At 37.8% G+C, this 10,255-nt stretch overlaps 1 pseudogene; it reads left to right on the top strand.

Moving 5' to 3' along the window:
• Positions 1-9,671: 9,671 nt before the first annotated feature.
• Positions 9,672-9,968, top strand: LOC103594626 (annotated as a pseudogene).
• Positions 9,969-10,255: the final 287 nt, after the last annotated feature.

The raw sequence follows: 10,255 nt of genomic DNA, 5'->3' as shown, positions 1-10,255 counted from the left end.
ATGTATGTATTTTTTTTTTTTTGGTCTTTTGTCTTTTTTCCGTGTCCGGCAACGGATCGCAACCCTCAGTGTTGCCCCCGCACCAGACCGGGGACCGGCAACGGGACTGCAAACCTCGGCGTTGCTCCCGCGCCTCGCTCAGCCAGTGAGCGGGAACTGGTCTGTATGTGGGATCCGAACCCTCGGGCGGGAGTGCCACTGCGCTTCCCAAGCGGCGCACTATCCAGTGCGCCACCAGGCCGGCCCCCTAGGGGGACATTTTACTATGGATGGATAGTTTGTATTTGTTTTGGACAACAAAGTTCAAAACTGATACACACACCAACATGCCTCCAATAGAAATTGTTGCATAATTGCAATTTTTTCCAGGTTCAAATCCGCTCCTACGGTTTTATGTTTTGGGGGCATCTTTAAGAGATGGGATCTCTGGTTGACTATGATAATCAGTTATTTATAGGTGATGAAGTGGATAGGCAGGATAGCAGCTGGACAGTGAAAAAGTGAAAAATAGTTCACTTGATTAAAATTAGTTTCACATTAATTAACTGGTCGTGATCATGTAAGTCTCAATTTCTTGCTACCCCAATGTTCCCTGGTGATACTGGAGGCTAAATAGGGGGCATGTAACAAAATAAAATCATTCCAAAAAGAAATATCAGTATTTTAGTCTAGAACAATGTTCCTTAGGAAAGGGGTTTAGGGTAAGAGAGTGATATTGGCCAAACATGGTTGAATGGGAATTTTATGCCTCATCAGTCATAGACTTGCTCATCTGCAAAACGCTGTAATGTGTTTTTAAAATTTTATGGGCAGTCATTACAAAAATAAGCACACCATTAAGCTGATCATCTTGAACCGTAGGCCAGAAAGGTACTGGTGGACAGATAATAGATAAACATCACAGGGTATTAGAAGCTCTATTGTGACCATCCAGTTTTGGGAGGGATCTGAGCATTTCAGCTTTGTCAGATGAATGTATCATATTCAAAGATCTGAACTTAAGCCAGCCTAGTAATGACCCAGTGTTTCACTAGGTATATGACTTTAGGAAAACTATCTCTTCTCTGAGCCTCAGTTTCCCCTTCTGGATATGGCCAGGGCAATCATCATCTAGCAGGGAGCATAGAACAGGGCCACAAGCCCCACCTTGCCTGGTTCTGTGACCTCTGTGAATCTCCCTCAATTTAAGACCACTGCTTCATTCCATCTGCTTTCACTGAAGCTTGCAGCATCCCAAGGCCAAATTGTTGATTCTGGCTATTTCTAGTCAGTTTTCATTTGTTCAATGAATATGTGCCAATCATTGAGCTAGGTTGGCAAACTTTTTCTGTAAAGGGCCAGAGAGAAAATGTCTTAGGCTTTGTGAGCCATAAGATCTCTGTACCAACTACTCAATTCTGCCATTGTAGTACAAAATCTGCCATAGACAATACACAAACCAATGGGAATGGCTGTGTTCCAGTAAAACTTTATTTTCAAAAACAGGCAGAGGGCCACATTTGGCCTGCAGGTTGCAGACGGCAGACTCTTGAACTAAATGCTGGGCATTGAAAGTTAAATAAACTCTGGTTTTTGATATCAAAGTCCAAACTCACTAGCCCATTTATTTTTGTATTATCTCTTGCTACTTTTATGCTACCATGGAAGAACTGAGTAATTATGACAAGGACCTTATAGCCCACAGTGCCTAGAATATTTACAATTCTTTGGCTTGAAGAAAAAAAATCTTGCCAACTCTTAGTTTAGAATAATAGAAGAGTTGTTACTGGATAATAATTATGAATAAGAAATTAGGAGTGAGAAATTGTTTTAAATCCAGTAAAAACGCTATTAACAAAAAGAAAAATAACCATGTGTAAACCAGGTGATAAGCATTTTACTAATAATTTTTAAAATTGCTTTTAATGTGCTAATCACAGCAATTATATAACATAATTACTGTTGTACTTCATTTACAAACTCGGAGATAGTTTACCTAAGCCACACGCCAATTAGAATGTAAGAATTCAAACCCAGTTCTATGTGTCTCTAAAGCTCAGGCTTAATCAGTCTGGTTCAGGAAGGATGAATAGGGAATTTATCAAGTTGGGGAAGAGGACTTGAGACAGTGAAAACAGCCCCTGCAAATGTGCAAATGTGTGAAGGTTTGAAGTTATGCTCAAAAACCAGGGAGAAGCATTAGAAAGCAGAAGGAGGCTGGGATGGGAAGAGCAATGGGGCCGGATTATGGAGAGACCCAGATGCCTAAAGACAGTTCATCCTTGCAGTTTCTTTGGCTAGGGCAATTGGTGTGAATAAGCTACTTAGCAATGGCAGAGAATATTAACCTTTGGAATGTGAGTTTCTCCCACTTGCTAAATTTTTTAGTTGCATTATGACACCCTCCAAGATGCCATGACCAGTTATGGCATAGGCATCCCTGGTTTATTGTTCAAATCATTTGTTGGAGTGAACAGTGCCTCATTCCATTCAGCTGCTCTTGCAGTAGTTCACCTCTGATATTTATTTAGAGAAATTAAACAACCACAAATATTATCCTGCATGGGTTACTACGAAATTGAAGACTTGGCTCATTTCAGAAGTACCAGGATTTATTATTTAAAAATAGGCATAAGAATATTGTAGGACACTCACTTCAAGAGCAATGTCAGTGATTCAAAGTGTCTTAGTGCTGAGCTTCTGTTCCCAAACCAGAGCAGTCAACATTAGATATAAACAGTCTGCATCCCTCATGCTTCATCCTTCAAAAAGGAGACTGAGGCCCCAAGAAGGGAATGGTCTTCCCTGGGTCACAGACCTGGTTAAACCCTGGTTTTGTGCCAGGAAAGCTGCATAATTTGGTTTTCATACATGTAAGAATATGGTTGATGAAACATTTGACTGCACAGTAAAATCTGCTTCAAGACTTTGGCTGGACAAAGAGAAGATTGTGGCCTCCTCTGAAAATCAAGTCTGGTAAAAGGATTGGCCATTTCCACAGAGGAAGTTCAGTCCTTAGAGATGCAAGGAAAGGCAGATCTCAACTCAAAATATGGAAACACGTTCTGTGAATTAGAAATCACATGGAATGTTATGAGTCAAATGGTCTCTGAGAGCATGCTCATCATTTTCTTTCAATGAAAATCTTATGACTAAAGAGAATGAGTATGTACTCATAGGAATCTCAGGAAGTATAGGTCAAAATGGTTCCTAAAAGTACAAAATGCATTTGAAGTCTTCTGCTTCATGTTTAAATTCCATGCAAACTGCATTAAATTCAACAACATGCCCCTTTATGTTTTAATATAGCATTTGGAATACTTATTATCCTGTAACATTGATTCTTGGCACACTGCTGGAGGTACAGGTACTTTAATCTGAAAAGCCACAATTGATACCATGTACTAATTAATTAAGATCATAACATCTCAGGGTTGAAATAGGCTCTTGGAATCAACCTTTCTGATTACTATACAGTGTAGACATTTGAGTGCAGTGTAATTCAAGGCAATCTGATTTCCCTTCTAATTCTGAGACTCTATGAGCTCAGACTTCAATGAATTCTTACACCAGTACATTCTAAATGGGCCATTGTTTTCACCTATATTACAGTAATTATTATGGTACACATTTCAAATGTATTGTATATATTATATTAAATATACTATAATATAGTATTACGCCCACACATGTATACACAAATATATATTTAAACATGTTTCATAATACAGATAAAACTTTAGATCATAAGCTTTGGAGTCAGGAAGACCTGGTTTCAAATTCTAGTTACACACGGTTGGTTAGCTCGGTGACTTTAGGCATGTTTCCTAAACCTGGTTTCAAATTCTAGTTACACACGGTTGGTTAGCTCAGTGACTTTAGGCATGTTTCCTAACCCTGGTTAGCCTCAGTTTCCTTATTACAGAATGGGAATACAAATACCATCCTCCCAGAGTTAGTGTAAGTATTAATAGAGGTAAGGAACATAAATCTTTTACCACAGTGCCTGAAACATGTCTTGTACAGAAAATGGTAGCTGGTGTGTATGTGTGCATGCACCCACATTTATTTTGTGTGTGTGATTCTCATCATGGCTGGTACAAAACAATAAACTTAATAAAAACATGTGGACTTGAAGAGAGTTGAGTCATGGATTGGGAACAGAGGGATTTATGGATTTCAAACCTAAGATGTAAACTGAAAGAAAAGTCCATAGAAAACATTTGTTCCTTTACTTCTTGGCTCCAACAAGCTCCTGAGACACAAGAAATTCTGGAACTCAGTTCTTTAAAGCTGAGAGTCTAAATTTCTTCTTTTGTACCTAGACATATGCACTGAATCCCCAGACACAACAGATGGCCAGCTTTGTGCACACAAACCAGCTTTGGAGAAAGGCACTGGGCATTACAGAGGAGAGACAACATCTCCACCAGTGCTGTTCTCCTTGAATTGAAAAATTGGTCCCTGTTACTTCTCTTCATTGACAACAAGGAATTAACTGGACTCTTGGGATTCTCACTGAACCTAGACTTACCAGTCAGTAGCATGGATGTTCAAAGTTTCATCATGAAAGTGTCTGCTCACCGGCTCTACAAAAAAGCTGCAGATTAAGGAGACAGAGCTAATTATTTATTTCTCCCTGAGAGAAGGATGGTGCCCTGAAGGTGGTGAATTTCAGAAGTCCTTTATCCACTCTAGGCAATGAAAACTTCAACCAAGTCATTGAGCTTGCATGCAGCTTAATCCCCTAGAAAAACACTGTCTCTGGGTTGCTCACAGCATGTACTAAGTCATCAAAGTACTGGAAAAAACTTTACTACACATAAACTTGGTGAATCTATTAATAGAAGTTGTATTAGATAAACTGAATATACATATGAAATACAACTCTGTAAAATCTTTCTACTGCTTCTTTTCCCAAGATGTTTCTCTTTTCAAACGAGCAGATGGGGTCTTCTCTTTCCTGGTTTGGCAGCTCTGGGACCCTTGGGAATTTCAAGTCATTTAAATATATATGTGGATCCTTGTTATATGAATGTTTATTACTTAAGTCCGGATAGTTATGGTTGTGCAAATGTCTTCATTACACAAAAATATTCAATAAAACTATTTTTATAAAATTAGTCTCTGCCAAGGTATCTACCCCATTTCTTTCCATCTTGTCAAAATATTTTTTTTTATTTGTTTTTGTTTCGGCTGTCACTGATTTTATAAAATATTTTGAGCACCCACATTATAATGAAAATACAATGCATATCAACTGTTCTGTGAAAGCTGCACAATATCATGAAGTTGATGAAAGTGATGCAAAGGTTTTCTATAATCACATTCCAAGCCATTGGCAAATGAGAATTTGGCTGAGTTAGACCAATTAACAATTGAAAAAGAGAAAATCAACATGTAAGATGATTAGAAGCTTCAAAAGAGAAATATTTGAATATCAAAGGATTAAGAGAAGCCTCAGGAAAAAATGATGAATCTCTCAAATATTTTTCCAAAAATTACCTTTCCTCCTAATCATGATATGAAAGTGAAATGTGAAGTGAAGGATTTCATTTCATTTGATCATACAATTTTGTCAGAAAAATTACTGTTAAAAAATCAAGACCTGGCTCATTTTCTCATCATTTTATGAATTAGCATGCAGTTAAAATTATTAAATCAATTCTGACTATATAATCTAAAATAAACTTGCATTCATGCATTTTAGTTTCATTTGCCAAACTGAACTTCTTGCATGCTTTTTTTCTGGAATTATGTTTCTATTTGTGGCAAATTCACTTTCAAGTGGATTTGATTTTAGAGAAGCATGTTGGTAGTAATTATGATAGCTAAGATGGTGTACAGAATCTGGAGCCAAAATGCTGGGTTTTGAATTCAAGTTCTGGTACTCGTTGTGTAACACAGGAAGGTTGTTTAACTTCTCTGTGCCAAGGGTTGTTCTTGGAATCAATGGGAGATGGAATTAATAGCAGCCTAGTTTTCACAGAGGATTGTGAGGAAAGCAGGGGATATTGTACTATCAAGGTCTTCCTTTGCGATTGATTGAGGGTATCTGACTTCTTCTCTGGTAGTGGAGTCCACGCTCTACTGTAAGTAGAGATGGCTAATTTCATTCCTTTTTAGACCCTTTTCTAGAAACAATGTTTTGCTCCTCTTCTCCTAGTCATCTTTTTCTTTTTTTCTCAGCTCTACCATCAACTATTTACAGAGGGCTTCACTGACCACTTCTTATGCCACACAAGATTAAGCAGCCCTTCACTATGATCCTGATAAAATTAGTGAATATCTCTGTATTAGTCCACTTCCTATTGCTTGTAACAGAGTTTCTGAAATTGGGTAATTTATAAAGGAAACAAAATTTATTTCTTGCAGTTTGGAGGCTGGGAAGTCCAAGGTCCAGGGAATATATCTGGTGGGGGCCGCCTTCTACAGCAATGCAGGGTGTCCTGTGGTGAGAATGGACTGAGCAAGACAGAGCTAGCCTGTTTAACTTGTTCTCCTCTTAAATCCATCAGAACCACGTCCATTATTCCACAAATGGATCAATCCATTCATGATCACACAGTCCTCACAATCTAATCACTTCTTAAAGGCCCCACCTTTCAAATACCATAATACCATGGTTTTCCCACCTTCTTAATATTGTTACAATGGGAGTCAAGTTTCCAACACACGCAATTTGGGGGAACACATTTAACCCACAGCAATCTCTATAACTTTCCTGGTTTAATACTTTCTTTTACTTCTCAAGTATGCTTCAAGGAGACATGTCTCCCTCTGCTATGAGGAAAAACATACCCATACTCATCTTTGTCTTTCTGGTAACTATCACAGGACACACCTGATCATTATCAATGAGGGAACAATGACTGACTCTTGAGTCAGGCTGGTACAGCTAAAATAACCTTGGAGTGAGAGGCACAGATGAGGTCTGAGATCACCTAGCTCTGGAAGTTTGGAAAGCTCATTTTTTTCTCAGACCCTCAGTTTCCATACAGTGTAGAATAGAGAAATTGGACTTGTTAAACTCTTCGGGCACTTTCAGCTATAATGCCTTACGGCTCCGTGACATCTGTACTATCCCAAAACAGTAATTGAGGGCTCATTTTGTGCTCCATCTTTGCCCATTCATGAGTACTTGAGCCTGGAAGTCTCTTAATTTAGATCAACCTGGAGGTTCTCTGCTCTACCTGTAGAGCCTCAGCTAAGGTTACTGGGGCCAGTACTCCTTGTTTGGGGGCTTATGCTGCCAGCTGTGCATCCTAGTCATTTTTGTATCATTTTATAAATTAGCATGCACAGCTACTATCTTCCACACAATGCACTAAAAAAAATGCTGGTTATACATATCTCATTTAATCCATGTATAACTCAGTGATGTAGAAACTATTGTTCCTCTTTTATGATAGAGATCATTGAAAGTAAGAGAATTTAGAAAACATCTTGAAGGTTTCCTTAGTAGAAGATTACTGAAATTCAACCCCCCATCTCTGTGGCTTCAGAACCCATGTTCTTAGTCATCACACTCTACACCCTCCCGAGTGGTATATACATCTATTCCATTGTGTACACCATGTAGTATGACCGTCTTTCAGGTCACAAACCATCTGCTGCCTGTATTTGTGTGTGTTGGGATGAAGCTGGCTGCATGCTGAGTGACTTTCCAAGCCTTCTGAAGGTCTATAGACATGCAAGACAGCAGATGTAAGAGAGGCAGCATGGCATAGCCATTGATAACATGGGCTTTGAACTGCCAACTTTGCAACCTCGCTGGGTGGCCTTGGGCAAGTTACTTAATTGCCTCATGCTTCAGTTTCCTTATCTGTAAAATGTAAAATAATATTTCCTGCCTCAAAATATTATTTCAAGAATTTAATGAGTTAATATATGCATGTGAAGTATTTGGAATTGTGTCTGGCATATATTAAATATTGTCTGTGTTAATATCATTATCCTATACATTTTTTTGTTTAATACCAAACACACAGCTGAATTCTTTATTTTGTTGCCTTGATCTGGTGGCTCTTTCCCAGTGCTTCCAGAGAGGGGCAGGTTTGGAATTCCTGGGCCATTCCTAAATTCTTTTTTCATAATTGACTGCCACTTTCTAGCTTTTCTGTTTCTCGGTGTTCTTTAAGTTTTGCAGGCTTTCTATACACTTTTGAGAGTACAATTCAAAATGACACTTTGTCTACATTTTTTGTTTTTCTAGAATCTTCCTGCTGAATCCTCATTCTCTGATGTCTCCTTAGGGTACTAAAAACAAAAAATAAACAAGAAAAATACCACCATAACCAAAACAAAAATAAAACACCACTAGTTATTTCACATTTTTGTATTAAAAATATTTGTTAATTCAACCCATCCCTCAATCCCATTTTTGACTCAGACTTAGGCGACATAAATCTTGTTTTTTGTTGGCTTTTCACTTATGCATAAAACCAACATTCTTATGACTTCTTCTCCCTTGTCTTGGCTGCTAGGATGCTCAGAGTCACATTTTCTATCAGTTTTAACAACCGGCAAGAATATAGGATTTGCATAATTTGAAATTTCTCTGATCTTGAATTTCCATATAGCTTTTAGATTCTGATTTTAATCAATTTGTATTTTTCCATTTAATTGTAAATCTTTTGGTAAGCTTTCTCACATTCTTAACAGAATAAAATAGAATGTAATAAGTTAAAATAGTGAAAACTATATTCATCTTTGAAATGGCATTTTTCCTAGCACTGCTTTATAGACATAGTTTTAGATTGAACCATACAAACACACCAATATCCAACTATTTTTGATCTGTATAAATAGTGGGTTATGATGGTTCAACTTAATATTTGTCTTAATAAGTGTTTGTTTTATTGAAAACAGCCACAATTCTGATGTATTAGTAATGAAGGGAAAAGAACAGATTGTTTTTTACTTCTTTAAAAATCAAAATGACATTTCTTGATTGTCTGCCTCCCTCCTTCTTGCTTGTCAATAGCAGCTTTTTATTCAACAAATATTACACCTGTCTGCCATAGCTCTACGATGACATGTAGTTGATGCCTGGAAGTGCTGTTACTTCCAACTACATTTCATATTTAATTTATTACACTACTCTCCATTACTGCTTTTATTGATGAACTGTAGAGTATAAAATGATTACTTGTTAAAGACTTCACTGCACTTTTTTAACTTTATAGCTATAAAAAAGAAAAAAAAATGTTCGCCCTCTGTAGAGGTATTTGAGAGAAAAAAAATCCAAGATAAAGAACTTCACAGGATTAAGAACCTGTTCTGCTTACTGTCTTCATCTCCTGATTCACATAAACACAGCGTGGCCTTATTTTTCAAATAGGCTTTCACTTAGGAAACAAATAAGAAGGATTCAGTTCATTTCCACAGATATTGGGAAGCCACCATCAGTCAGGCTGATGATAAAATGTTAAAAAATAATAATGTCTCCTACTTCTGAACAGCCCATGTGCTAGTGCTAGAGAAACACACTCAATTTTCAGTGTGATGTGATAGTTTGTACCTTTTCATTAAAGTTTGTGTTTCTTTTTGATAAACAAACATCTTCCACAATCCTTAACTGATATTTGTAAAAAATATAAATGGTGAGTGTCCAGGTTGCCCAGCCTCACGAAGGCTTTTGGTGCTCCACGGCCTGCGGGCACCAGGATTGCACCCTCCCCTCTGCCAAAATGCCCAAGAGGAAGTTCTGCTCAGCCAGCAGGGTGAAGGAAGAACCCCAGAGGAGATGGGCGAGGTTGTCAGCTAAACCTGCTCCTACAAGAGTGGAAATGAAGCCAAAAAAGGCAGCTGCAAGGGACAAATTTTCAGACAAAAAGTGCAAACAAAAGAAAAAAGAGGAGCAAAGGGGAAACAGTCTGAAGTGACTAACCGAGAAACTAGAGATTTACTTGCAGAAAATGGAGAAACTAAAAAACAAGGTGAACCCATTCTTGGATGAAGCAGGAAAGGAAGCCAAGTCCGATTAACATCATATACCATGTCTTATCAGTGGTCTCTGCTGCCCTTCCTGTACAATCCAGAGGAATATTTTTCATCAACTATTTGGTGATTGTGAGTTTTTTTAGCAGTTCTAGAAACATTTTTAAGAAGGGAATATCACCTCATTCAATTTTTTAAGTGTAAAAGCTTTATTTTAAGAGATGAAATCATTCACCAGTTGATTATTTTTTTGCTACAACCAGAAAATAGTGGAATATTGAATTATGGGAGGTTTTGACTGTCTTGGGTGTCAGCTTAACATCCTATAGATGGG

The sequence above is a fragment of the Galeopterus variegatus genome, unplaced genomic scaffold, assembly GCF_000696425.1.
Source record: "Galeopterus variegatus unplaced genomic scaffold, G_variegatus-3.0.2 Scaffold1593, whole genome shotgun sequence".
NCBI classification, from domain to species: domain Eukaryota; kingdom Metazoa; phylum Chordata; class Mammalia; order Dermoptera; family Cynocephalidae; genus Galeopterus; species Galeopterus variegatus.
Note: the sequence above shows the minus strand (reverse complement) of the source record. Positions and strands in the feature narration are given on the sequence as shown.